This window comes from Notechis scutatus, chromosome 3, assembly GCF_049901735.1.
Source record: "Notechis scutatus isolate UNSWTSFEM ecotype Mainland chromosome 3, rNotScu1.2, whole genome shotgun sequence".
NCBI lineage: Eukaryota > Metazoa > Chordata > Lepidosauria > Squamata > Elapidae > Notechis > Notechis scutatus.
The window spans coordinates 36,948,551-36,975,855 of record NC_142011.1 but is presented as its reverse complement, the minus strand read 5'-3'; the positions used below and the strand labels follow the sequence as shown (position 1 = coordinate 36,975,855).

General features: G+C 37.9%; 1 protein-coding gene across 6 annotated transcripts in view; it reads right to left on the bottom strand.

Moving 5' to 3' along the window:
* The window catches only part of NAV1 (neuron navigator 1), a 262,874-nt gene that overhangs the window by 222,229 nt on the left and 13,340 nt on the right, over positions 1-27,305 (bottom strand). The gene's annotated exons all lie outside the window — the stretch shown is intronic.

The following is a 27,305-nucleotide window of genomic DNA, read 5'->3' as shown; positions in this document are numbered from 1 at the left end:
TCTGTTGCATTCTGATTTTATACTTATTTTTCACTCTAATTTTTTTGGAGTTGTTTTTCCCAATCTTAAATTTTCCATTCTCTTTCCCCCCTTTCCTTTCCCCCCCCACCTAAGATTACTTGTTCATTAAAGATGGCTTCTTCTTTGTCACAATCTTCTTGTTCTACGGGCATTTCTTGTTGTTTCTCATAGTTCCAAATCTCCATTTCTAAAAACTGAAATACGAAGCCAAAAGAACCTCTCCCTTCTTGTGCATCTTGTTTGTACTTTTTAAGTTCTATTTTCAGTTCTTCTAAAAGTGGACCCATTTTAAACAGTTTTAAACAACCATCCAACTGATTTTAGTCATTCAAATACAATAACCAAAAATCCAGAAATCATCAAGTAATCCAAATAGTCCCAAGTTATTTCTTCTTATTTCTTTTTCCACTTTCTCTTCCTGGGGTTTTTGTTGCGATATTTCAGTTAAACTGTATCTTTTGGAAGTCTTGTTGATATTTTGCTGTAAGTTCTTTTTAATTCCAAACAGTCTCCTCCCTTCCAGATCCTGCCCTTTTATTCTTTTTCTCTCCTTTCCTGTTTTCAAAAGCTTTTGATTATCCAGAAATCTTTATTATCCCTTTGACTTTTTATTTTCAGCATTAAATGCCTATTAATGTCAAAGTGGATATTTTTCCAATTTCTTGCTTAAGTCTCTTAGCTGTCAGTATAGGAAAAGGAGGAAAAAAACCAAATCTTTTCCCTTTTCTCTCTCCTTAAAAATCTTCTTAGGGAACAATGTTATTGTTTTTTTTTAATAGTTTCAATTCCAGGGTACCTTATTTATTGCTTTTGCTGTTTGACCCGGTCAACCAAAACTTTCTCTTCTTATCTTCCTCCTGCACATTCTTTTCCGGTAGAGTTCTTCTTTGTGGTGGCCATTTCTGACCACTGCTACAATTGCCTTTGGGAAAGGGAGTAATGGCCAGCTGGGGAGGAGAGATGCAGCTCTCCTCAACCCTGCAGGCAGTCTCCCCCTTCTTCACCACCTCTACAGGGTGGCTTAGCCCCGAAACCAGCCAGTTCGGGGTGCTCCAGCGGCGAGCACGGATCGAAGGCTCACAGAGATGAGGTTTTGGTCTGTCACCAAAGAAGCTCAAACCGGAAGTCCCCACTTTGGATTGTGTTTTTTGAACTTTGCTTAAATGTTCCTGGAAGTAAAAACCTACATTTACTGTACAGTGTATCTGTGTGCTGTGTGTGTATTATTCCAACACTTCTCTCACTACGTCTCCCTGTATGCACTCATTCTCCTAATGGGGAATTACCTCAACAGTCTGCATTTATCTGACTTTGTTTCATCACTGTGTTTTATCTTCTCAGTTCTTGCAATCAGTCATGATAGTCCTGTTTCCACAATATTTTTAATTGGGCTAAAAAAGGTATGTTGTGGGGATAGCAGAAGAAGATTAATTGACCTTGGCAACTAATTGGGAGAGGGATTTAACCCCAAACATGTCGGTGATGCACCATCAGATTTGGAAAAACCAAAATCAGCTAATCCTCCCCTATCTATCAAGGAAAAAAAATTTTTTTTGAAAGAAATTGGGTGGCTGAAAAACCACCAATTCTTTGAGATCACAAAACCAAACGATTAACTTATTGCAGTGACCACTTACTGATGCTTGCTTAGCCAATTGAGAAATAGCTACCATATCATGAAATACACCTGGCATATTAGATACTTCCAGGACAAAATGGATGAAGTCTCTCTATTCTCCAAATAGCAAATTTTTCAGAATATGATTGAATGATGCCAGAAGCACAAATAGAGCTGACAGGTTCATTAGCTGATCTGGCCAGGAGTGTTAACTGAATAGGACCAATGAGAGCACCACTGCAAATATTTCCAGCATGCTCCATCCCATCCTTTAAGGCAGAAGTAGGCAATAAATCTTTCCTTGACTTGGTTTACACTTGGTGGGGCAGCTGTCACATAGATTCATACCGCATAACTTTTGATGATGTTCCAATTTTTTTAAAAAAGCTACTCTACTCAGAGTATACTAACTAACCATTACCTAATTTTTGAAGCGGATTTTAAAATATTAAATAACCATTAAAACAGGAAATCCTAATTTCAGCTTTACAGGTCAGAATATTTCAAGACTGAGTGTCAGCTGCATCTCTGCCTTAAAAGCTGCCTCTGACAAAGGGGTTAATTGGGAAAACAAGAATATATTGGACAAATATAATTGTACATGTTATCTAGGCTTTTTAAGAGATGGGGATGAGATGGTTCCTCGTGTTCACATTCTCTGGAGCTTAATGATTTGGAAGCAGAAGGAAGCTACAAAAAATGTTCACACAATCCAATCATTTAATTTTTCCCTATAGTTGCATTAGTAAGCTCCAAATGAGAAAGTGCAATCTTGGCAAACCCAACAGCAGCTGTTCATGACTTGGTAGATGTGTTAAACTGCAATCCTGTAATTTCCTGTCATCTGGTTGGGAATTATTGCAATTGTGGCTCAACATCAGGTGAGCAAAAAGTGAGTCATATTTCTCAAATATTCTTATTCTCACAAACCTCTGTCCGTAAGATAACTCAACAATCTCAGTGAGTTTGATCACACCTAATATGTCAGTGTGCTGTGCCAAGTTTCCAGCATCTTGGACTAAACTTGGCATATCCATCGTTTCATATCTTCACCTCCAGCCCTTGGTTTGTGGGACAGCTGGAATCTATTTATTTTCATTAACACTGTGCAATTGCTTTCTCTTTTAGTTAATTGGAAAGGGACCAAGTAAAATCAAAGCATGGAGCCAATTATCTAGGTCAAGTCTGTATTGGGGGAGGCTTAGCAAATTAGATTTCATTCTCCTAGAAAAGTGTGACCTAGCACTAATAGGGACTCTTGCACAGCAAGTCTTTGCTTTGCTGTTCTGTTGAAAATGTCATTCACTAATTGCATGGCCTACATTGCTAGTAGACAGTTCATGGGGAATAAGATAGAGCAAATCCACAATACAATTTTTTTCAGTATTTTTATACATTTTGTTTTCAACAAATACAAAAATATTTTTATTTCAATTTCTTGCTGAAACTGGAGGGTAGGAAGTACAATCTTCCAAGTACAATCTGGAACCTAATTTTCTCTAGCATAAGAAGGACAACTTAAATAAGCACAATGTTCAAATTTTACTTTGCAGGCTAACAAACAATTTAAAGCAAATACATTTGAAGAAATGCTCCATTTGTAAAAGCTAACTTTTGCCTATTTTTTTGTAATTTATGAAATTCCAGCAGGCAGCCCTGTTTGCTGCCAGGGGCTCTTAATTTTCTTAATAAGGCTTTAATCACTTGTAATATTGCTCTGGAGTTATTACCTGACTACTTTACATATTTTTTACTAAATTAATCTTGATTTCCTCTTATGTATTTATTGTACAACTTGTATACAACATTTAAAAAAGCTTCAGTTCTGTTTTCTCAAAGGTGCTTCTTCCAAAAGGCAACTGGACTTTCTTGTTTTTTGCACTTCTCATTCAAGAAAGCTTTTTCAGTTCTGACTGACTGGTGGGGAATGGAAGAATTAATATTCTTTGCAGTCACCTGGTTGTTCGCACTCTAAGGGTTGAAGTTGAGACCACTTGTGGGTTTATCTGTAATTTTTTTTGTTTAAAAATTAGATTTTTCCCCCTAACATTTTATACTAAATTTATTTTCATGTTATGAACTATCTGTTTAACATATTTTATAATGAACTTAATTCTTACATTTGTCTACTTGATTTCTTAAGAAGTAGTGTTTTCCTTTCAATGAGTATTACAGTTTTCAGGTTCAGGTAAATATACGTTCCTGGTTTAGATAACAGATAAATGGTTAAGGTTCAGAAACCAGACTTTTTTTTGGGGGGGGGGGAGCATCAGTGTAAATACAGGTCAATATTATACAATAAGGGAAGATTTCTGTATTGCAATAAATGCAGTAAAAATATAGTCACACCAACTGAAACTTACTTTCTTACCTATTTCCAAGACCAACATGTAACATTTGTCTTTCCAACAACTTTACTATGCTTCAATAGAAGAAATAGTTCTCCTAGTGGCTATTAGACATACACAAAAAGAGATGCTTTAATATCAAAGATGATTTGTAGCCTTTAATCAAATCTCAGCTGGTGGCAGCATCACCAGCAAAAGAGGATATGAAATTTGGAAAGTCAAACTGAACTTTTCCTGGAGGCTAAGCCATATATTTTTATGCAATTCTACAAATGGCTTGTCATTGCTTTTTTTCAGGATCATCCATCCCATTTTCTAGTTTAACCAACATCTGTATAATTTCCAGATAGTAAACATCTAGATACTAATCAAAACTTTTTTTTAAACTTTCAGATATTTGCCAAGGGCAAATTTTATTTCCTTTTTGGGGTGTGTTACATGATGTTTTCTGTCCTCTGAATCCTAAGACAATGCTGTAAAGTCAAAAGGAAGTGGTTTCTTTGCTGCTTTTTGTGGCTATGCCATGATCAGAACAATCTGCAGGCTGCTAAGTCAGCAATCTTCTTTCTGCATCTCTTCCGTTGTGGGCAGCACTTGGTGTGCTGCTTTGGCCCACTTAGCTACAGTGCCAATTAGGAACCGGTCTGTTTTCTGGCCTAGCCAAATGGGCAAGTGCCAAGGAGCTTCAGTTATTTTCCCAAGAGAGACTGCTATCACCACAGCAACCGCTAATTCCATGAATGGAGCTAGGACCCATATCCTTTTGCTAGCTATAAATCAGAGAATGTCATAGGCATCTGGAACAAAGGACAACCGAGGAAACCCAGAAAGGTTATGATAGAGCAGAAGGATGGTGCTTGCAGAGATTATGGCAAAGGAAAGAGGCCCGTCTTTCAGGACAGCTTAAAATATCTCAAACTGTATATATCTAGCTGAATTTTAAGCCAGTGGATTTCTGTATCTCATAATACACATTTTCATTTTATAAACATAGGAAATTTAGACATTTAGACCCCCTACTTTTCAGAAATCAATATTGAAAGCCCAGAGCCTTGGGCACCCCTGAAACATTTTCTGCATCCTCACAGGGCCGTCTTGGAATATAACAATTCAAAACTGGCGGCCTAGTGTATACATGCATACATACATATACATACACACATACACATACACACACACACACACACACATATTCATAAACATTTTGAATACTGTGTATTGTCAGGGCATATCATTTACAGAGGAAAAGCAAGGGGAAAAAAAGAAATAGTAACATATATAGTAATAACAATAGTAGTGGTGCAACAGAATAATTTTAACTAAATTTATCTTTATGTTAGTTTATTTGTAATCCTGTTGGTTATATTCACATAGTTATAGTTGTAAGCCATCTTTATGTTTAGTTCATACATAGCAATAATCTTTATCTAATTTCTACCTCTTATCTCTAATCACTCATAAAATCTATCCCATGTTGAGTAATATTCTGTATGTCCTTTGTCCTCTATTTTTAATGTCAGTCTATTAATCTCTGCAGAGCCCAATATTTTCTGAATTACATCCTCAAGTGTTTTCATTTTTCCAATATTGTGCTCACTGCTGTCAATACATGCAAAACTAGGTATATAGTCCCTTTATCATAGCTCTCCGGCATTATACCCAACAGAAATATTTCTGGTTTCAGATCTATATGTTGTTTGATCATCTTTTCCAACCACGTATGTATTTTTGTCCAATATTTTCTTGCTTTCGTACAAGTCCACCACATAGGATAATAAGTACCTGGGGTCTGATTACACTTCCAAAACTTGGCGGACAGTAATTCACTGACTCAGGCCAGATAGTATATTCTCTTTATTTTGTAATGAGGAAGAGCCCATAGAGTCCCTTTTCTCCTAATTTAAGAGTGCATCCTTTTTTTTTTTTTTTTTGAAAGCTGGCAAACAAAGGACAGGAAGGTGAGTAAGACAGCTCAAAATGAAGAGTGGGGTTCTCCCAGCAAAGGAAGGTCTGTTCCAAGTTCAAATTAGGGTAGCCACAGACATTTATCGTATTGGGTGTATGAGTTACACTCTGTATCCTGAACTTCTACTCATAGTATCCAGGGGAATCTACTTAGGCTAAGAGTGGGTTGGTCAATGGAACTTCATGATGAACCTGTCTTTACACCTGGCTCTCTTTCACATCCAAACCTCAGTCCTCTTTATGGGCTTGGAAATAAACCATTTGCCTCAAGTCTTTGTGATGTCATGGAGCAGAAAGGCAGGAAAGCTACTGTTAATACCTTTTCTAAGAGAAGGATGGAAAGCAGTCTTGGAGTAACTATACTTCAAGACAAACCTTTAAAATATTTTCCTTCCTGTAAAAAAATCATTTTAAAATACACATCAGGGATTAGGAACAAACTAAAAACCACATACATACAGGAGACAAATGATATATCAAGGCCAAACTTTCCCTTTTATCTTCTAGCACATTAATATTTGTTGCACAGTTGATCCAACCCAGTTCTGATCTCAAACTTGGACAAAGCATTAAGATGGTGGAGTAGGGACACAAATCCTGATGCAATTTCCTTTGGGTAACAAAATTAGAACTTGGCTTAATCTGGACTTCCAGATACTGAACCATGTGCACAGAGTGGCTTTTCACTCCTCTGACATCTTTTCTGTCACACCAGCCTGTTCGCAACAGGAAATATAAATTACTCAAGAAAAAGCTGATGTTGTGCAATTGGCATAACTTATTTCATAAACACAGATGTGATCAAGGGAGAAAGCAGCTTTTCAGGGAGAACAAACTTCTAATTCAGTCCTTGCCTAGGTAACAAACCTGATATTCAGTTTTATAAACCACAAACCCCATGCTGCCCTCTCGGTCTTTCAGGGATGTTCCCTAGTACCAAGATTGTTTACTAACAATCCACACAAATTGCTGTGAATGATTTTCTTAACTGTTCTTTCATGCACTGTATGAGATGGGGATATTGTTACCCTATGTTTAAAAAGCCTGTTCCAAGTTTACAAATCAATCAGAAGGTATTACATTTCTGATGAGTTTCAGGAAACAGCATCAGCATCACTACTAACTCAACCTAGTTGTAGACTTGTTAAACATTAAAGTTTCAGTACATTCACTATATATTCAGTAAACCTACTTGTCACCTTCCAATTATAACAATCAGCTCAGCATTTCATTGGCCCCTGGAAATTATTTTTTAATTTCAGTCACATTCAGGCATCATATCTTTTTTTCAGGAGTGATGGGAACGTAGTTTAATAAAGTCTGGAGACTGTGCATGATGGACAAGAAACGCAAAATGAACCAATTTTACAAGGTCAATCAACCCTATCTTGATCAGAGGAAGAATTGGGCCCAGAACATTAACTATCATTGTACCCTAGTGCCTGCTAGACTAAAAGAAATGTACTCCTGATATTTAAAATTGAAGTTATAAGATAATCGTCAAATATGGAAGGAATGAAAATCCTTTGGAGGCTCCTGAAGCAGTCAATTTACATAAAAAGATTAGCAATAACTCATCAGAATCATAGCAGAAGCCAAAGCAAAACAATCTAGTACTTAAATGAGTGGATTCTTCCACCAAGGATTAAGTATGTGAAAGAATTAAACCCTGATATTGGGATCTTTGAACCATCAGGAAGGAAGCCTTTGGATCAATCACAAATCAATGAAAATTTTTGACTTCCAGGGAAAAATGCAGACTGAAGATGTAATATCTAATTGTCTTTCTACTTAAAGTAAGGAATGTCTGTAAGCTTGTTCTCTTAAAAGGAGATAATGTCCATCTTTGTCATGTTAAATTTCAGCCTTTTGATTTATGGACTGTGTGAATGCTGTGACTATACTATGGTTTCTAAATGTGGATTGCTTATGGTTAAGAGTTGAGACATGGATTGATGAATTCTACAATGTTTAATGTTATTTTAGGACTCTCTTTGGACTTTTTGCTGACAGTTGGATTGGAGAAGACATTACTCATTGGATTTGCATATAGTTAAGTTATGAGATGAAGAATTTTATATTTGTTAATTAAAAGGAGATATAAAGACAGTGAGGTTTATATTTTTTTGATACTGGGAAGTTGCTTTCTTAAGGTTTTTTTTCCCTCTATTTTTTCTTGCACTGTTTACTCTATTTATTTTTCCTTTCTCTTTTAGTTTACATTATCTTTTACTATTATGATTAAAACTTTTAATAAAAATATTAAATATTAAAGACTTCCAACAGACCAGAAACTGAACAGAAGATGGAGTTCGGTAAAGTTTTGGAAACAAGCCAAATTGGCCCACTTAATATATCTCTCCTAGTTAACTCCACTAATCATACAGGAGATTCAAAATGACAGAGCAGAATTTAGGAGGGTATTAGAATAGTACAATTTCTAGACATGGTATCTGGGGCACGACTAAATTTGCACAAGAAATAGTTTATCTCAGAATATTTTATCAGCAATGCCTCCTGCACCCAGGTATTCTTCAGATACATTCATTAAAAGTATTCCAATACATCTGAAGGACACCAGATCAGGGAAGTCTGGATTAGCATCTTTCAGTAATATCTAGATTAAGTTATCCTTGAATATACACTGCTCAAAAAAATAAAGGGAACACAAAAATAAGACATCCTAGATCTGAATGAATGAAATATTCTTATTAAATACTTTGTTCATTACATAGTTGAATGTGCTGACAACAAAATCACACAAAAATTTTCAATGGAAATCAAATGTAGCAACCCATGGAGGTCTGGATTTGGAGTTACACTCAAAATTAAAGTGGAAAAAACACTACAGGCGGATCCAACTTTGATGTAATGTCCTTAAAACAAGTCAAAATGAGGCTCAGTAGTGTGTGTGGCCTCCACATGCCTGTATGACCTCCCTACAACGCCTGGGCATGCTCCTGATGAGGTGGCGGATGGTCTCCTGAGGGATCTCCTCCCACACCTGGACTAAAGCATCCCCCAACTCCTGGACAGTCTGTGGTAAAACGTGGCGTTGGTGAATGGAGCAAGACATGATGTCCCACATGTGCTCAATTGGATTCAGGTCTGGGGAACGGGCGGGCCAGTCCATAGCATCAATGCCTTCGTTTTGCAGGAACTGCTGACACACTCCAGCCACATGAGGTCTAGCATTGTCATGCATTAGGAGGAACCCAGGGCCAATAGCACCAGCATACGGTCTCACAAGAGGTCTGAGGGTCTCATCTCGGTACCTAATGGCAGTCAGGCTACCTCTGGCAAGCACATGGAGTGCTGTGCAGCCCTCTAAAGAAATGCCACCCCACACCATTACTGACCCACTGCCAAACCGGTCGTGCTGGAGGATGTTGCAGGCAGCAGAACGTTCTCCACAGCGTCTCCAGACCCTGTCACGTCTGTCACATGTGCTCAGTGTGAACCTGCTTTCATCTGTGAAGAGCACAGGGCACCAGTGGTGAATTTGCCAATCTTGGTGTTTTCTGGCAAATGCCAAACGTCCTTGGGCTGTAAGCACAACCCCCACCTATGGATGTCGGGCCCTCATACCACCCTCATGGAGTCTATTTCTGACCGTTTGAGCAGCCACATGCATATTTGTGGCCCGCTGGAGGTCATTTTGCAGGGCTCTGGCAGTGCTCCTCCTGTCCCTCCTTGCACAAAGGCGGAGGTAGCGGTCCTGATGCTGGGTTGTTGCCCTCCTAAGGCCTCCTCCACATCTCCTAATGTACTGGCCTGTCTCCTGGTAGCGCCTCCATTCTCTGGACACTACACTGACAGACACAGCAAACCTTGCCACAGCTCGCATTGATGTGCCATCCTGGATGAGCTGCACTACCTTAGCTACTTGTGTGGGTTGTAGACTCCGTCTCATTGCTACCACTAGAGTGAAAGCACCGCCATCATTCAAAAGTGACCAAACCGGAGTTTCCGGTTTGTCGGCTTCAGCGAGTGGCAGGGATTTGCGAAGCTGCGCGATCCCTGCCGCGCTAGCCGTTTTTGGGGCTCCGACCCAGATGGGTGCGGAGCTAGGCTGCCTGCAGGGGCAGCTGACGGTAGGGGATCCGGAGAAGGGTTTGGGGGTGTTGCAGACCCCCTCCCCAGCCGGCAGAACCCCTTTTCCCAGGACAGCAGCAGCGGTCCGTAATGGCCGCCACAAAGAAGCTGGCAGCCGGGTAAGAATGCGCAGGAGGAAGTGGAGAAAGTGCTTGAGAGGAGAAAGTCTTTCTTGGTTCCTAGGACTCTAAGACATATTTAACAAAATTCCTGAAAAGTATGACTTTCTGAATGATACCTTCGAGAAGAGGAGAAAAGCGGCAGTTTAATGGTGCTGAAAGGATAGCTTACCCTCTTTTTTTTACGGAATAAAAAGTGAACATTAAGAAACCTATTTTTTTAGGTGAAAACTGGCTCTAAGCGGTGAGTGGGAAAAGAGAGGACTAAAAAAAAATATTTGTATGCTAAGACCTTGTTGGAGGAGATGCCTTAAGGATTGAAAGACTAAAATATATTGCAATAAGACTTTAAGAAACAGATTTGGACTTTCTTTTTCTTTAATTGATACTACCCCAGGAGGAGAGAGTGGGAACTCTGTCTTGGTTTGGACTGACTGAGAATTTTGGGATTGTCTTATTTTTCCTTTGGAATATTCTGGCTGTTGTAAGAGAAAAGAAAAGAAAAGATTTATAATGGCTTCTGCTATCGAGGAACTGAGAAAAGATTATGAGCAAGCAAAACAAAATGGTAAAGCTGGTTTGAAAGAAGCCTTCCTTTTTTAGAAATGGCGCTTATTAATTATCAACAAACATTGCAACAGATGAAGACAGCAGAAGAAGAACAAAGAGAGGAAGCCATCTTTAATAAATCTCAGAACTCGACCAAGAGGGAAGGAAGAGGAAAAAGAAGAGAAATAAAGGACTTAAGATTTAAAAAAAACATTTAAGAAAGGGAAAAACAAGGTGCAAAATCAATATAAGGATGGTAAACAAAAGGGAAGAGGAATGCGACAGAGAAGGGAAGCCAGTAAGGCAGAGGCTAGAAGAAGGGGGCTAGAAAGGTTTGTTGGGGGAAGAAAGAAAGGGAAAAGGTGGAGAAAAGCTACAAAGTTTTGAAATTAAATGAGAAAAAGAAATTTTTTTTTAGGGATAAAGGATAAGTATAATTTCTTCAAAGAGATTTTGCAAGGTACATAAGATGATATTGTAGTATTGTATCAGAAATAGAAAATTTAAATGGCTTGAGAGTTGATAAGAGATTAAAATGTTGGAATGTTAATAATGATTGGTTTGAAAATATAATATGAGGGGAGATTTAGAATATTAAACTTTAATTAAAGAGTTTATTAAGATTATGGTATTGATGTTATTATAAAACTTTCATTATAGTATTTTGTTTTTAATATTTAAATCTATTGCTTAACTATGTATTTAATTGTTTTAGATGTATTATTCAGTTAGAATGTACCAAGCAAAATCGGATTGGGTATTTTAAAGATTAATTTGATTAATTTAGTGGGGAGATAGAAAGGCATCATACTCTGATTAGTGATTTCAGGAGAAATTTCTTTCTTTTTTAAAAGGAATGAGACAAAGGTATAATAGAGAATGGACAAAAGATATAAATATAATGACTCAAATTAAGATGATTAATTAAGATAGAATCAAGAAGAGTGAAATATGTGGAGAAGTTAATATAGAAGACTTAGAATGGTAAATAAAATAAGTAATGATATGTAAGATGAGCCTGAATATAATTGAAGTCCATGAAAAGAGAGATACCTGGGTCCAAGTTACTTTCCAAAAAGATCTGTTTTATGTTTTGTGTGTTGTGTGATTATGTTGTTTTTTTGGGGGAAATTAATAAAACCTTGTAGAAATATAGAATGAGAATAATGGTAACTAAGTCAGAAAGAAGTAGATGAAATAATAATAATAAAATTGAATAAGAGTAAAGAGAAATAAAGGGAAATTGGATAAGAGGTTTTTGGTATGTTTATATGGAAATGGTTTAAAACAGAATTATAGTTTATCTGACTTGTTAAATTTATAACGGAAAAAGGTTTAAACATGTAATGGATAATGATGACTTGTGTGTTTTGAAAATTAATAAAACTTGTTTTAAAAAAAAAAAAGTGACCAAACCATCAGCCAGAAAGCATAGGAACTGAGAAGTGGTCTGTGGTCACCACCTGCAGAACCACTCCTTTATTGGGGATGTCTTGCTAACTGCCTATGCTTTCCACCTGTTGTCTATTCCATTTGCACAACAGCATGTGAAATTGATTGTCAATCAGTGTTGCTACCTACGTGGACAGTTTGATTTCATAGAAGTGTGATTGACTTGGAGTTACATTGTGTTGTTTAAGTGTTCCCTTTATTTTTTTGAGCAGTGTATTTGTCTCTCAACAATCATTTTCCCAGTTTCACTCTGCTTTGCAAATTTACTACTAAATTTAGAATGGTGACTCTGTGGTTGTAAGCAAAATATGATTTAGTCTACATGGAGCATGTTGTGTGAAACCAGATTATAAACTTTGTTACTAAGTAACTAATTTTGTTACTAAATTTATAAACATTGGGGTAGTTTACAGCTGAGCCTGTTGTGCAAAACTAGAATTAGTCTACATAGTGCAACAAATCATCACCTTCCACAGCAAGTAGACTCAATTTGTTTCTTGAAGTTGTTTAATTGAAAATAGTGATGACTTGCTTAGAAACTTTTCATATACCTTATGCTACTGTAGAACAGTTTACACGTGCTATAAATAATAGAAATCCCTGCTGGAAGAGCATGTTCTGTTCTATATGAAGAAACAAAAGTACGATCATAAAAGCAGTGAAATTCTAGGAGCTGTGAATACATAGACACAAACATTTGGAGAAAAGCAGTTGGGGAAGATTTTGGAGAATCAATGTTAATGATACTCCAGGGAATCGCTCAAGTGAACTGGGGCATCATAAATTTTCATTCGGAACAGCACAGTCCTGGCTCGTTTTACACTTTCGGCTGTCTAATTTCAGCACAGAAAACATCGCATCTGCATCGCATCGCACTCTACAAATTAATTGGGTAACCCACTTTGGCGGGCCGGCCGTCTTCTTTTCTTCCGACGGGCTTCCCTACTTAGCTCCACGCAGAGGCAAAGAAATTGCCCCAGGTCTTCCCCTCGCCAACTAAGGCAAACGATCCCGTGCCGAGCTTCTTCTGGCAGGTCCGCTTGGTCCTTTCCAGCGCCTGCTGGCTGTGAATTAGGGGAGACGAAGTCCCCTTTATATCTGGGGGAGGGAAGGCCCTCAGGTGGGGAAAGTTAAGCAACAAGTCCCGTCCGACACCTGATCTCCGTCAACTACCCCCGCTGAATCGGGGTCAAGGGGACGCCGCCCGAAGATCCCCTTCCTGTCTCTTGTGTGCCAAGCCACCATGGCGCAACTCGCCCTTTTCCTTTGCCCTAGCTCGCACTCTTGCTCTGGGCATGATGGGATGCGAGGAATCGCGAATCAGTGGGTTCCTTCGCTCACACGGCTGCCTCGTCCAAAGTAGGCGCTCCCCAGGGAGAGTCTGGAAGCTAGGGCCAACTAGAGGGGAAACGCAGCCACTGTTGGTTTCACACACCAACACCAAGGCGGGCTTTGGCAGCTTGTTATGGACACTGCCCCTCGGGAACGTGTGAGTTGAGGCTTAAGCATTCCTTAAACCTTGAGGAGCGACATTCAGTCCAATAGACGTTGACTGTTCTCCCCTCCCCTCCCGGTTAACACTCTTACTTCAGAAATTCGAAGTATGGAGTCCAAAGACCTTTTTAAAAGCAAGAGTTTCCGTACATGTATAGTCGTATGCCGAAAAGAGAAGGGCCTCTTAAATCCCAGCTTGCATCAGAGCCCCTGAAAATAATCAAAATGTGTAATATCAGCAGGAACACTCATTTTTCTAAAGTTTTTGTTTCTTTTTCTTTCTTATTGCACCACATTAAAATAGTTTGGCTTCCCCAACCTGCTATTTTCCAGACCTGTTAGGATACAACTCTCATCATTCCTAGCTAATGAGGCCATTCTGTTCTGGGCGTTGGTTGTCTAACAACCTGAGTGCGTTAATTGAGTGAGGCTGTGGTAATTCCTTATATGAAGTCCCAAGTTATTTGGAACAGAAATGCAAGATGTAAACAAGCAAAAGGATAAACAATGTTAAACACATGTAAATCAGAGATTAAAAGCAGAGCCAAGGTGGTGTTCATCCTAATAGGATTTGAGTTAGATTAGAATCCAAAATGCCTGTTATGAGTTTGAAGGATCACATGAAGGAATATGACTGAAGTTCTGCTGCATTCTAGTTAAGCCTCATCTGGGATGCACAGACTCAGCTTCATGACTGCCAGAAGTGACAGTGAAATCTTCCCCCACTCAAGAACAAAGCCTTGAGGCCACTAATATGAACAAAGCCTTGAGGCCACTAATATGAATAAGCTGGAACTGCAGGGCAAGGCATGCCATTTTCTCCAGAATACCCACCTCTAGCAAATAGGCAATACCTGTTTCCCCAGAGAGGCGACCTGCTCTTCAGGAGGCTTCGGTGCTGGACAGCTCTCCAGAGACATTGCTGTGCCCCATAAAGGCTTTGCAGAATCACTGAGCAAACTTAAAAGCCTGCAGAGCTCTATTTAAGCATGTTTTTTCACAATGAATTTTATATAAATGGTTTTTCATATGTGAAAGTAAATAAACAGCAAAAGATAAATTTCATATACTTCCATATACTTTCATCAGTGGAAACTAAATTTACATTGATACCAGAAACTGATTTCAAAATGCTATCTTTTAGCATTCAATGGTGTTTAGTACTGTATATTCACAAGCTTTTATAGCCCTACTCATAATTATTCCAATACTAAGTTTGAAGTTTTTTTTTTTTTTTAAAAATTGTTTTACAACTGAGCAATATCATCATCTGTTCATAATTCTGCCCAGGTATGTATGAAGCAAGTTCCTACTTCTCCAGAATGCTTCATCAGACTAGATTCCCCAAATCCAAGAAATGGATATATGTATTGCTGAAAAATGGCAATGTCATATTCTCTAAACCAACAGTCTCAAGGAAATGGCCAATCAATTAAAGTAACTCTCCCCCCATTTGTACAAACAGTATTTAGAGAGAGAGAAAATTACAGAAATCTCCCATCTCTCTGACTGAGGAACCAAATTCTAAATTTCATGATTATGGAGGGTTTATCTATTATTCTGTCATTGTATAACCTCTCCACCTCATAAGAATAATTCAGGGACAATGCAATTTTAGCACTTAGTCTTTGTGCCAAATAGCAAATAATTGTGGGATCTGCAGACTAAAACTTGTACAAGTCAGTGATGCATTGAAAAGACTGGTGATTATAAAGAAATATTTCAATTTATGTTTGTAGAATCAGAGTCTTTTAATAATGACCTTCCTTGAAGGAAGGGAGTATGAATTACTTTCGAGCTGATCAGTATGCTATCTCTCCCAGTTCAAATTCAGTCATTATGTTGTAATAAGATATATGAAGTAGCTTCATATTTTATCAAACACAAAGTTAGATTAATGCAAGGCATATTTTTCAAAATTAGCCATTAAATCAACCATGTTATTTAATTAATTAAACTTAAATTATTTTTCTGCCAAATAACTACCAAAACTAATTCAAATGTGCAGGCAAGCACACTATACAGTCCTCCAAAATTTGAAACACACATAATCAAAGTACTCATCAAAATCTCCCTCCACTTGAAAACCAATAGACCTGAAAATATATGCCATATATTTTCTCATTTACAATCATTGATCCTAACTGTTCCTTGAGTTTTGCAGGAAACATTTAATCTATTTCATTTTATGCAGAAAATATTCATTTCTTACTGCAAAATGTTGAATGTATTACTATGTAGAGAAATACTTTTCATGTTCTAGAGTCCATGAAAGATAGCTAATATGTGAAAAAATGTAACAGTATGTATGGATTTTATAGTTTATTGGCACTTGCATATTGTTGTCAGTCCTCCCAAACAAGATGAAACATGATGAAGTAATTCTACTTTAATGTAAAGCTATATTAACAGAATCTTGCAAGTCTGAAAGTACAATATTCCCACCCACCAGTTTTGCTTGATCTATTAAGGTGGTCATTCCTAAGTTTCTTTTTCTGGCTGTTAACTCCTTCCTTTTTGTCTGATTGTTTCCTAGCAGCACCTCCTCCCCTTGTTCCTCAAGGCCATCCACCCTTTCCATTACACAAATTATTTTTCAATAATAACAATCAGATATGGTCAAATAAACAGTCTACTTCATACAGATATGAACACACCTCTTGTATTCATTACAATATCCCATGTTTTTAAAGGCTTCTAACCCCTGAATAAAGCTTGCTTGCCTGAAGGAATCAAGAACTCTGCCTGTCCTCAAAGAAGATGACCAGATATCTCTGGTAAATGTGTTAAGGGAGGCAATATCATCTACAGCTTGCCATTCAGAAAGACAAATGACACAAATTATGTAATATTGAAAAATTGCAGTATTATGATGCATGTGATATCTCCTGCCCCATCCCACATAAATACAGAAATGTACAGCTATAGTGAGGTGAATTAATTGTATAGCTTTAACTTTTATTAATTTCTCTAATCCATAGTTATTTTAAACTAAATTGGGGGACATCACCACATTTTATTACAGGATATTTCATATTCTGTATAATACTAACTCAGTGGTTGGAATGACATGTTAGAAAAGCCATTGTTTTAAAAAATAATCATGATTAATTGAAAAAAACTGCAACTGCAACCAAGATCAAATAAACCACATTGTCATGTTAAAATCTAACTTTCAAAAAAATAACTCCTTTTTTAAATTCCATGTTGTTTTAACAGCTTCACAAGAAGCAGCAAAGTCAATGTAGATGAATTCATGTGAACCAAAACAATAGATAATAATTTGTTCAGGAAATGCTCTGAGGAGCTACTAATGAGTCATTTGCTTATTTCTTCAGGACTGCCTAAATGCTTAACCACAGCATCTGGCCTAATACAATTCCTCAACATCTGTAAAGTTAATATAAACAGCATAGCCCATTCTAAGAAGGCACTGCTATTTTCAGTGTGGTTGGATTAGGTTTCAAAGGATGAATGGAAAGAGATCTCTTTCTTAAACAAGATTTAGATCTGGCAAAGCCTTGACAAGAAAAAAAAAGCTGTTCAAGCATCAATTCATATTGTTTGTATCCTTATGTGTATAAACTGGTGATACCATAGATAAGATGATGTAGCTGTGTTACATTATTCCATGCATCATGTTTTGGTGGCCATACCTGTATATATTAAGCTCTTTTTTTCATCTACTCTTATTTTCCTTCAAGCTTGTACCAAGGATTGATGCCTAACTGCAGGGGTGGGATCCAAAAATCCCAGCAACCAGTTCACTGCCCGGTTGCTTGGGTGGGCAGGGCCTACCAGAACTTCCTGTTTCCTGCTTCCAGTGAGGCTCCAGAGCCCTGGGGAGGCCATTTTCACCCTCCCAAGGATCCAGAGGCCTCCCCTGGGTCTCTGGGAGAGCAAAAACAACCTCCCCTGGCCTCTGAAGGCCCACCAGAAGCCAGAAATAGGCTCGTTTTACCACTTCCAGTTTTTCTGGGAAGGCCATTTTTTGCCCTCCCAAGGGTCCAGAGTTCTCCCTGGGCCTCTGGGAAGATGAAAACAGCCTCCCCCAGCCTTTGGAGGCACTCCGAAAGCCAGAAACAGGCCCATTTCTGGACTTCCAGAAGGCCCATTTTTCCCCTTCCCAGAGCCTCCGTGCAACCTCCATAGAAAACGGGCTGCATGGAAACTCCTGGGAGGGACAGGGGGGGGGCAGCCGGTCATTTGAAATCCCAGTTCAGTGAACCAGTTGTTACTTTAATATCCAATTCGCCTGAACCAGTCCAAACTGGTAGAATCCCACTCCTGCCTAACTTAAACTCACTTAAAAACCATGCCATATTAATATTAAAGTACTCATGTGTTTAAAAACATGTTATATCACAAAAATTTCTGCACAGTTTCAACTCTTAGAAGGATGTTGTCAGCATGTTAGAAATAAATTATTAGTTCACCTACATCATTCTTCAAGTCATTTTGGCCTTCCTTTCTTTGTACTTTATATAATTGAAAATGTTGCCTGGAATATAACATGTTATTACTTTCCCTATCTTCTTAATACCCCTTCTGTCCCACATCTCATCATTTCTTATCCTGTAAGTAAGATTAACAGCACAAAACTTAGTTCAAAGACATATTGATGGCCCATTTTATCATATGTCTGTCTCATTTGTTTTTGTTATTTTATCTGGCATCAAATTTTAAAATTTAATTTCTAAGGGCATTCCTTGGAAAGCAAGTTTTGCAATTAAATCAAATTCATTTAGATTTGATGAACTAGATCTTTCATCATTTTTATCCAAGATCCAAGAAATATGGAAATTTTGTCCCAGTATATCTGGAAAACACCTCAGTAAGGAAAGTGTTGAAATTTGATACAGATTAATAATAGCGTATATAAAGAAAAAAAATCCTGTGAGCATCAATTAGGCAGAAACTACATTTAATCAATTAATCATTGTTTCCCAATATTACATATTTGTGTGTGTGTGTGTGTGAGTGTGTATGTATCATATCAAGACTCTCATACCAACTAATGTGGGAGGGGCAGCAACATGTCTGACACAACATCTATATTGTCAGGGATCCGGCGATTACCCTAATTAAATCATGAGCCTCGAGCCCAGCTTCAAAAGAATACAAGATATTTATTAGGAGCAACATGTTGGCATTAACCCATATGAAGCCCACTTTGCCACACGTAATTTATGGTCACCTGTGACCCTGTTTTCCCCCTCCCCTCTGGGTGTGTCATAAATCAGATTCTCCAACGAAACACATTCATGGCTGGGTATCATCAATCACATTCTCCAAGGAAGGATTTTCATGGGGCAGAAGATCCAGTGCCTAGGCTACAATCTTGGTAAGATAAGCATGGAAGGTACTTCTGTTTTTAATTGCCGTACTGCTCCTTCAGGTTTCCCCCCCCCCTCCTGCTTATGGCAGGCATAGGAATGCTTTACGAGTTGACATACATATTAATTCAATTGCATAAAACATATTATTCATATATAAATTCAATTGCACAAAATATATTATTTATATGGCAAACCAACTATCTGGGCTGTGTAATTCTAGTGATTTAAGTAATCAGAATTGTTTCTCCTTTTATAATCCTATGATTACATACACCATATGACAAAGCACATCACAAAAGGAGGACACCAGTTGTTTCTTTAGAGACCACCCAGGACATATGTCATAGTTTTTCTTTCAGAGTGTGTGGAATACATATTTCTGAACTGAGTTCCATGTTTGTGATCCATATTCTATTTTCCTGTGAACAGAACAGGTTCAGATATATGAACCTTACCGAATAGAATAAAATCAGATTTGCTGGATTAGAGCCTCTGCTATTTAGCTTTTCAGTTTTCAGTAATAGTAGTTCAGCCCTCACCAACGAGTTTTTCTCCAGATATATTAGACTTGAACCCCCAACCAAGGCTGAATTAATGTTCCTCTGTTTCCATCACATGTTATGGTCAACAAATGGCTTGCACAAAATCAAAGTCAGCCTCTGCAAAAACCCAAAGAAATGAATGGATAATGAATAACAAAGGGAAAGATGAATCAGAATTCAGCAACTGAATGCTAAACATATATTTTTGCAAAGCTGAGTGGATATTATGAAGTGCACCCTGGAGTGGGCTTCAAAAATTTTAGCAAAGGGTTCTCTGCCCAGTTGCTGGGTGGGCATGGCCATGGTGGGTGTGGCCTAGCTGGCCTCCTGCCATGGCGGGGGGGGGGAGCATTTTTGCTCTCCTGGGCTCCAGAGGCTTTCCTTGAGCCTCCAGGATGGCGAAAATGGCCTTCCCGGGCTCCAGAGGCTCTCTGGAAGCCAGAAACAGGCCTATTTCCAGCCTTCCCGAACTTCTGAACTACCTGCATCCAAAACAGGCCATGCGGGGACTCCTGGGAGGGGCGTGGCCAGCCAGGAGTGGGATTTGGAGGTTCTCCAAACTGCACAGAATCTTAGCTAGGGGCTCTCCCGAACCCCTGCAAGCCCCCAGCAGTCCACCCTTGACTGCACCACGAATGCTTTTTATCTGTTTTTCAAAATCTCAAGGACCTGTTTAATACAATGCATTCAGTTCTCAAAGAGAATGTATCCTTCCTACAGGCATTCCAAACTAGTCAGTATAGTAGCTAAATCAGTCTATTACTTACATTGGCTTTTAGCTTTAGAAAAAGGCATTGATTCCCCCCTGCCTTGACTCCCCCACAATAGGGAACTGCCCATATTTATCAGTTAATTTTAATAGTCTCTTTTAGAACAACATCTAACTAAAGAAGATCATCCCTGTGCAAGCCTTCTCCAATGCAAACATCTTTCAGATCAAATTCCCAGAAGTGACCTATCTGGGAGGATGTTCTGTCTCTATATATGTAAGCTTGACTGAGTACAATGGATTTTATTTTGAATAAACGTTGGACTCCACATGCAAGTCTATAAATAAGCAGCAAAACAGACTCCCACTCTAAGTATAATACAATTACTGTTGGCATTTCTTTAGTCTTAATTGTATCAAGGTTGAAGACCTGCAGTATCAGTTTTTTACAGCCTATAAAAGGAGAAATAATGTGTGTCTTTTTAGGCACTCTCAAACTATCTCTGTCTGTCTTAAACGATTAACTCCCTTTTTGGCTACATATCCTCAAGAACCTGGTATTGTAAAGGTTTTGTTGACTCTAGAGAAATGTCAGGTCAACTTCTAATGTAGCAGTGTGCATGACATTGCTGTCAAGCAGAAATGAGCAATGAAAACAAAACCTAATGGGGACATAGAATGCAGGCAACAGACCATTTCTGAAGAGATGAAAAGAGATACTAGAATTTGCTGAATAATATCAGTAACTAGCCTTACATAAAACAAAAAACAATTGGCTATTATAAGCCTTATTTCATTTGCAATGAAAATATAATGGAAAAGGGTAGAAAAAAGGAAGGACTTTGGGGAAAGAGTGTATTACCATAAAGCATAGATACACAGTGGCCAAGAAATTTAGATTAACCTCTGTGAAATAAGAGGTATACACAAAGCACCTTTCTTTAGTGAATGATCGCATACTAAGGGGTTTTCAGGTTTGAAGATGTATCTAGCAAGCAGACCTCTGTGCTCTCTCTCTCTCTCTCTCTCACTCTCTCTTTTTAGAAACTTACTAGTAAATGCAAATTCTTCAGAGCCATTTCAGAAATTGTTTGAAGTTAAGGATATATAACAGATCTAGTCCTACAATGTCAGCCCTTTCAGAAAAGCCAAATAAGGAAGCAGACTGCAAAGATTTCAGCAATGCTGCTTTATTGTTGTAAGCTATAACCACAGAATATTGAAAACTTATCAGAGTTTCTCTCTGCCCCATCTTACTCCAAATAAAATCAAGGTGGGACTATTTTGAGTTTCTTTTTCACACTTCCTATTTTCTCAGAATTGAGTTGCTCCTCCTTTAACAGCTCATCCATAGCTTCACCAAGAACATCTCTATATTTCTTGACTCCCTGTGGAATCACCATCCAGTCAGAGCTGAAGAAGCTTCTTGGATGAGAAGCAAAATGTCTTCAACGAAAACCCAAGAAAGTCCACTTGCCTCTTGAAAAAGCACCTGGATGACTGGGAATCTCCCTAGACATTCTGGAATCTTACCATTACAAAATAGCTGTGAGCAGTGTAGCTGATGGGGAAAAATAAGATTGAAGAAGACCCTTCAGATTCATGTTAATGTTAACTAGGATGCTCTTAATGTTATATCTGAACTTTTCTTAAAAGTGATAGAAACTTCAAGAAGAGAAGATGGAAGTATAGCCAATAACATCTTAATCCTCCTAGCTAAGCCTTTAGCCTTACCCAACCTACTGCTCTCCAATTATATTGCACTTCCTCTCCCCAATTCCAACCAGCAGAGCCTTAATTCTGGAAGTCCATCTACATTTGCACATTTCTTTTTTGAAATGAGAAGGATAATACCTTCTTTCTCAACTACTGGTGAACACATTAGTTAGTTCTGGAATATAGTTCTGGAATGTAGTGGATTCTGTACCATGATAAACATTTCAGAGAAAAACTACAAAATGATTTTCTGTTTGAAAACTCCAACTCCACAAATGCCAAAGTGGGTATTGTAAACTGTTTATTTTACAGGATCAGAAACTGAAAGATGATTCAATGGGAATCTTGCAGATTGGTTTCAAAAGAAAAGACAAAATGTTAAAGCCACTAAAGGCTATTTAGCTTTTAAATAATCCTAACTTTTTCCCCTAATACCTCATTGGGTTTTAATCTTTCAAGGATGTTCTAAGCAAGATATAATGGCAAACATTAACATCAGAAATATTCATGTAAACATTAAAATGACCCACCTAGCAATTTGCTAAATGATATGTACCTCAGAGGAACATGTGCCTTGAGCACCATTGCACTCTTTATATCTATCCAGCAGTATTATTAGTAATTTAGAAATGTCTCTTGAACTATTCAATGCCAAATATTATATTGGTGTACAGTCTACATCAGGTATCCCCAAACTTGGCAACTTTAAGACTTGTGGAATTCTCCCAGAAGTTCCCTTTTGGGTTAGTACATCTGAAACCAGGCATTACAATCTGTAAGCCACAGGGAGAAGAAAAAAGAGAAGCAGAGACAGTGTAGCTGAAACAGTTCCATTTTTGCACTGTTGTAGTCTCTAGTCTCAGAATTTGGAGGTCAGCAGAGTGAGTGGATGAACTTCAGTTTCTTTTTTGAGCTTGAATAATACAAAGAACACAGACAAGCTAAGAAACTAACCAATATCTATGGTATACGTTTGATTAAAACACTGCACCTTATCCACAATTTGCACCAATGTGATAAAAATAAAATGGTATTTCAGTCATAGAACTGGAACAAGCAGTTAGGGCCATTGATTCCAGACCTCTGCTTAAGGGCAGGAATTCTAATTAAAATGTCTCCAACCTATCTAGCAAAGGGAAACTCAGCATCTTCCTTGGTAATTGATCTACCATCATCCAATTCTCACTGCTAGGGAGTGTTTTGTAACATTCAAAATGACCTGGTTTATGAAAGTCTGAAGAGGTCCCCGAGCAGCCTGTGCCCAATGAGTGTCTGCGCAGGGCTGCTAGAAGGAAAGAGCAGCTGCAGCAGCATGGGCGACTCGGGAGTAAGGCTGCAAGGTAATGGCCCCTCCCTTAAGAGATAAAAGCCAACTGAGAAACCAGAGTTCTTTGCAAGAAGCAAAGAAGTTTTTGCACTCAAGCCCGGTGGACATTTGGAATATCTTGGTTGGTATTTGGAGACTCTTTGTTTTGAAATATTTCTTAGTAATTTTATCTTGTGTTCTTGGCAGCCTTGCACAAATTTGGCAAGGCTCATTCTTATCAGAGACAATTAGTTTGAAACATCCTTTTAACCGTGAAGGAATGGAATTCGTAAAGAATCATTAAAAGGTTTTACTGTTACCTCTGTTTCATGTTTGTTTCCTTGGAACAAGATTTGGGTCAGAACAGAATTTGAATGTACAGTAATCCAGATCATGTACCAGGGAAAAATATGCTGGAGATTTTATCAGAAAAAGTGAAATATGAAAGGATGAGGGGATCAAACCTAAATTTATTGTCTACCAACTAATGTGACACTTATTGTCACTTAAATAGTCACACATAGTTTATGAAGGGCCCATCTGACTTCATCTAGACCAGCAGCCTAACTTAAAAACATTTTTAATATGCCAAGTGGAACAGGAACTTTTGGGAGAACTTCAGAATATCTCATACTGTAATCCAGTCTTACTGTACTTCCAGAAATATTGTTCCAGACACTTATTTAATATATATGATATACAACTTAAAAGAGTCCAATTAATACCTCCAATGTTGACAGCAAAACAATATCCATATATTTCAAAAACATATTCTCAAGGCATGGAATTAGGTATATGACTCAGAAGAACCCAAACTGTCAAAAAGACTGGATATAATGCTTCTTTAAAATGCACAGAACCATTTAGGCACTCATTGTCCTAAGAAGGATTTGTTCTAAAATGATGCTGCCACCTACTGGGACACTGATGATTCAAAGGAGGAAAGCAAACAAAGAAAACCAACAATTGATTTCACTGATATTGTACAGTAACCACAGATGAGTCTACTTTAAAAATTCTTTAAGGACAAATTTGCTCATACGCATTAAATTATCAAAAAGAACTTCAACGTACATCCATCTCATTCAGTTCCATGCCTGGGTTTAATATTGACAGTCATATAGTACTGTACTCTCAGCAAGAATGTGGAAGTCGTTTGTTTTCTTCAGATTTGTTTACTTCCCTGTCTAGCCTACAGTCTTGAGGTTTCCTGCCAGTTTGCTATATAAGTACTAAACAGACCTGACCCTATTTAGCTTTTTGGTCAAAGTCAGCTGAAGATACTGCCTAGCATAATTTTAGCCGTTAGTTTTACCCTTCTCTCCAGGGCAGAAGCTCTCTGCTATTAGTTCAGCCAACACCTAGAAAGTGGTTTAAATAATTTGGAATGGTTACCCTTAACAAACTGATTACACGTAAGTTGGCAAAGCCCTATAGATGGAATCCATCTTCAGAAATGGCTGTCACAAGTATTTTATTAGGTCAAATGTCACTGCACTAAAAACCATAGCAGACTCATACTTTTGGAATAAGGAATGAAGATTAATTTATATGAATTTAAACAAATCAAGAAATCTATTAACAAATATGTACAACACTGAAAAGCTCAAGTGATAGAATAGAAATTATATTTGTGCAGCTTGTACAGTTATCTCAGGCCTATAATATAATTATGAGCAAAGCTACTGTATCTCTTATCTTTTGAAATATGAAAATATCCAGATTGGATTATTTAGTGAAACGTGACTGCAAATAGGAAGCATGGTCATATTGCTTAAAGGAGGTACAAGACAGAAAGCTCACCTTGCAAAGGTATGCAGACAGAAATGACCCAAAATAAATGCAGTCTTGCACACAATCACACAAAGGAGATGAGGGTATAACAAGTAATATCAGAACATTTCAACCTCCCACAACACTTGTTCTCGAGGTGGTCATCTTGGTAAAACAAGACTTTAACAGAACTGTTGACCAAAAGACTTACACGCATCAAAAGAGCTCAACAAATACAGTAAGTTTTACACACATTTCAATTGTTAATTGAAAAGATACTGGCAATGTGGCTCATCTGTAACCTGTACCTGTATAATCAACCTATCTTCCCTCCCCCACCCCTTCTTCCCAGTTTAAAACTTACATAAATATAGCCATTCTGTGCATCTGCTGAATTAAGCAACAGCTCAGGAAATTTTATACTGTTTAATAAAATTGGTTAGTTGGAAAAAATACTGGCAGATTCCTGATAAATTATTAGACAACTTTGCTGCCATGTATAGCATTTTTTTAAAAAAGAAATGCATATTGACCTTTTTCCATTTGTTTTACACCCACATATCAGTAATCTGGAGCAGCAGAGATTAATTATCACATTGTGCAAGCCTCCAGAAATTGCTGAACTTATATCGTATTATTTTTTATCAGGAGCCATCTTGATAAAATCAGCTACCCTCTAATTTAGCATAATATGTGAATTGAGTCATTTTCTGCAGCAATATTGCATTGCTAAGAGATTGACATTGTGTGTAAGGTAGTACTCATGATTAACCTAACTGCTGTTAATTTAGTGAACTGTAACTAGGGTAAAATGTGGTTGCCTAGTTTTTGGTTCATTACATTTTGCAAACACGTCTATTATTAATTGTTCTGAAATATATGCAAATTAGCAAAAGTGGAGGATATGTGATCCTTAATTCTCTCCTTCCCCCTCTAACCTGACTTACTTTTTATACATTTGCAAAGATTATACAAACACTGAAACTGGCATTAATTGCTTTTACTCTGCTTATTGCACTCTGAACCACCCAAAATTGCTCTGGAGTTAGGTGGTGCTAAACTGAATAAAATATATAAACCCATTTTCTGGCTTTGTATTCTGTAAGAGGACAGGCTGTGTACAAAATGGCCAGCATCGGTGTTGCTGTTACCTCATCCCTTTAAGGCCTCTCTCTAAGCAGTATAGCAACTGTTGGTTATAAAAGCTGAGCGGAGGGGCAACAGAGGGTATTGGTGTCTGGTCATCTGGGGGGAAATAAAGCAACCTAAAATGGATAGAAAAACTTGTTCTCCAGCAGTATGACTTGCAAGGAGTAGTAGCTGGAAGAGTAGTAGAAGATACAGTCAGGGTGAGGAAAGAGAAGTGATCAGTACTAGCCTGTGAATTCTTGTGATTGTTGCCTAGGAACCTGATTTGTTACGTTGGCTCTCTTGTGTTTTGGAGCACACCAACTTGGGTATGCATAAAAATAATGACATAGCCTCATAACTAACCAAAAGGCTGGGTTTACATATCCTGTAAATGACAGAACTAACAATATTTAGAATTACTTCAGTTTATGTTGATATTGGAGTTTGGCAATTAAGCACCTATTTGAAGTAGTCCCAAAGATTTAGGTTTGTCAAGACACAACTGAATTTTCTTGTTTTTCTTTGGATGTTTCTCTTCTCATCCAAGAAGCTTCTTCAGCTCTATTCTATTTCATCTTCAAAGAAAAACAAAGTCCAGTTCCCTCTTGAAAAAGCACCTTTGGGACAATTATGACCTGGATGCCTGAGAATCTCCACAGACATCTATTTAATGTAGCTAAGGATATTGTACAAATCTAAGCCTTGTGTTGAACACAAATCTATCTTTCAATCTTTTCAGCAGAGTCTATCTTAATATTAAACCACCATGAATCACATTGGGTAGGCAGACTACACTGCCTCTTTCCTGGGTGTCAGCTGTTCTTTGAAAAAAATTAAACTATGCTTAGATCTGGATTCTAAGCAACCATAGATGAAGCCCTCCAGTGATGGTTATTACATCAAGGGTTGATGTCATTCTAAAATGCAGTGGTGACATTTGTTTTAGATACTGTGAAATAAGCCAGGCAGCTGGCCTTTATTATCACAGGTGTCAAACCCTTCCACACAACTGCCTTGCCTTTCTTTGAGGAAAGGCAGAACAGCTAAGTGTATGTGGTACTACATAGAGGACTTACACTTCATTTAATTTGCTAACTCTATACAAGATATCTTGTACTGTATATTTCC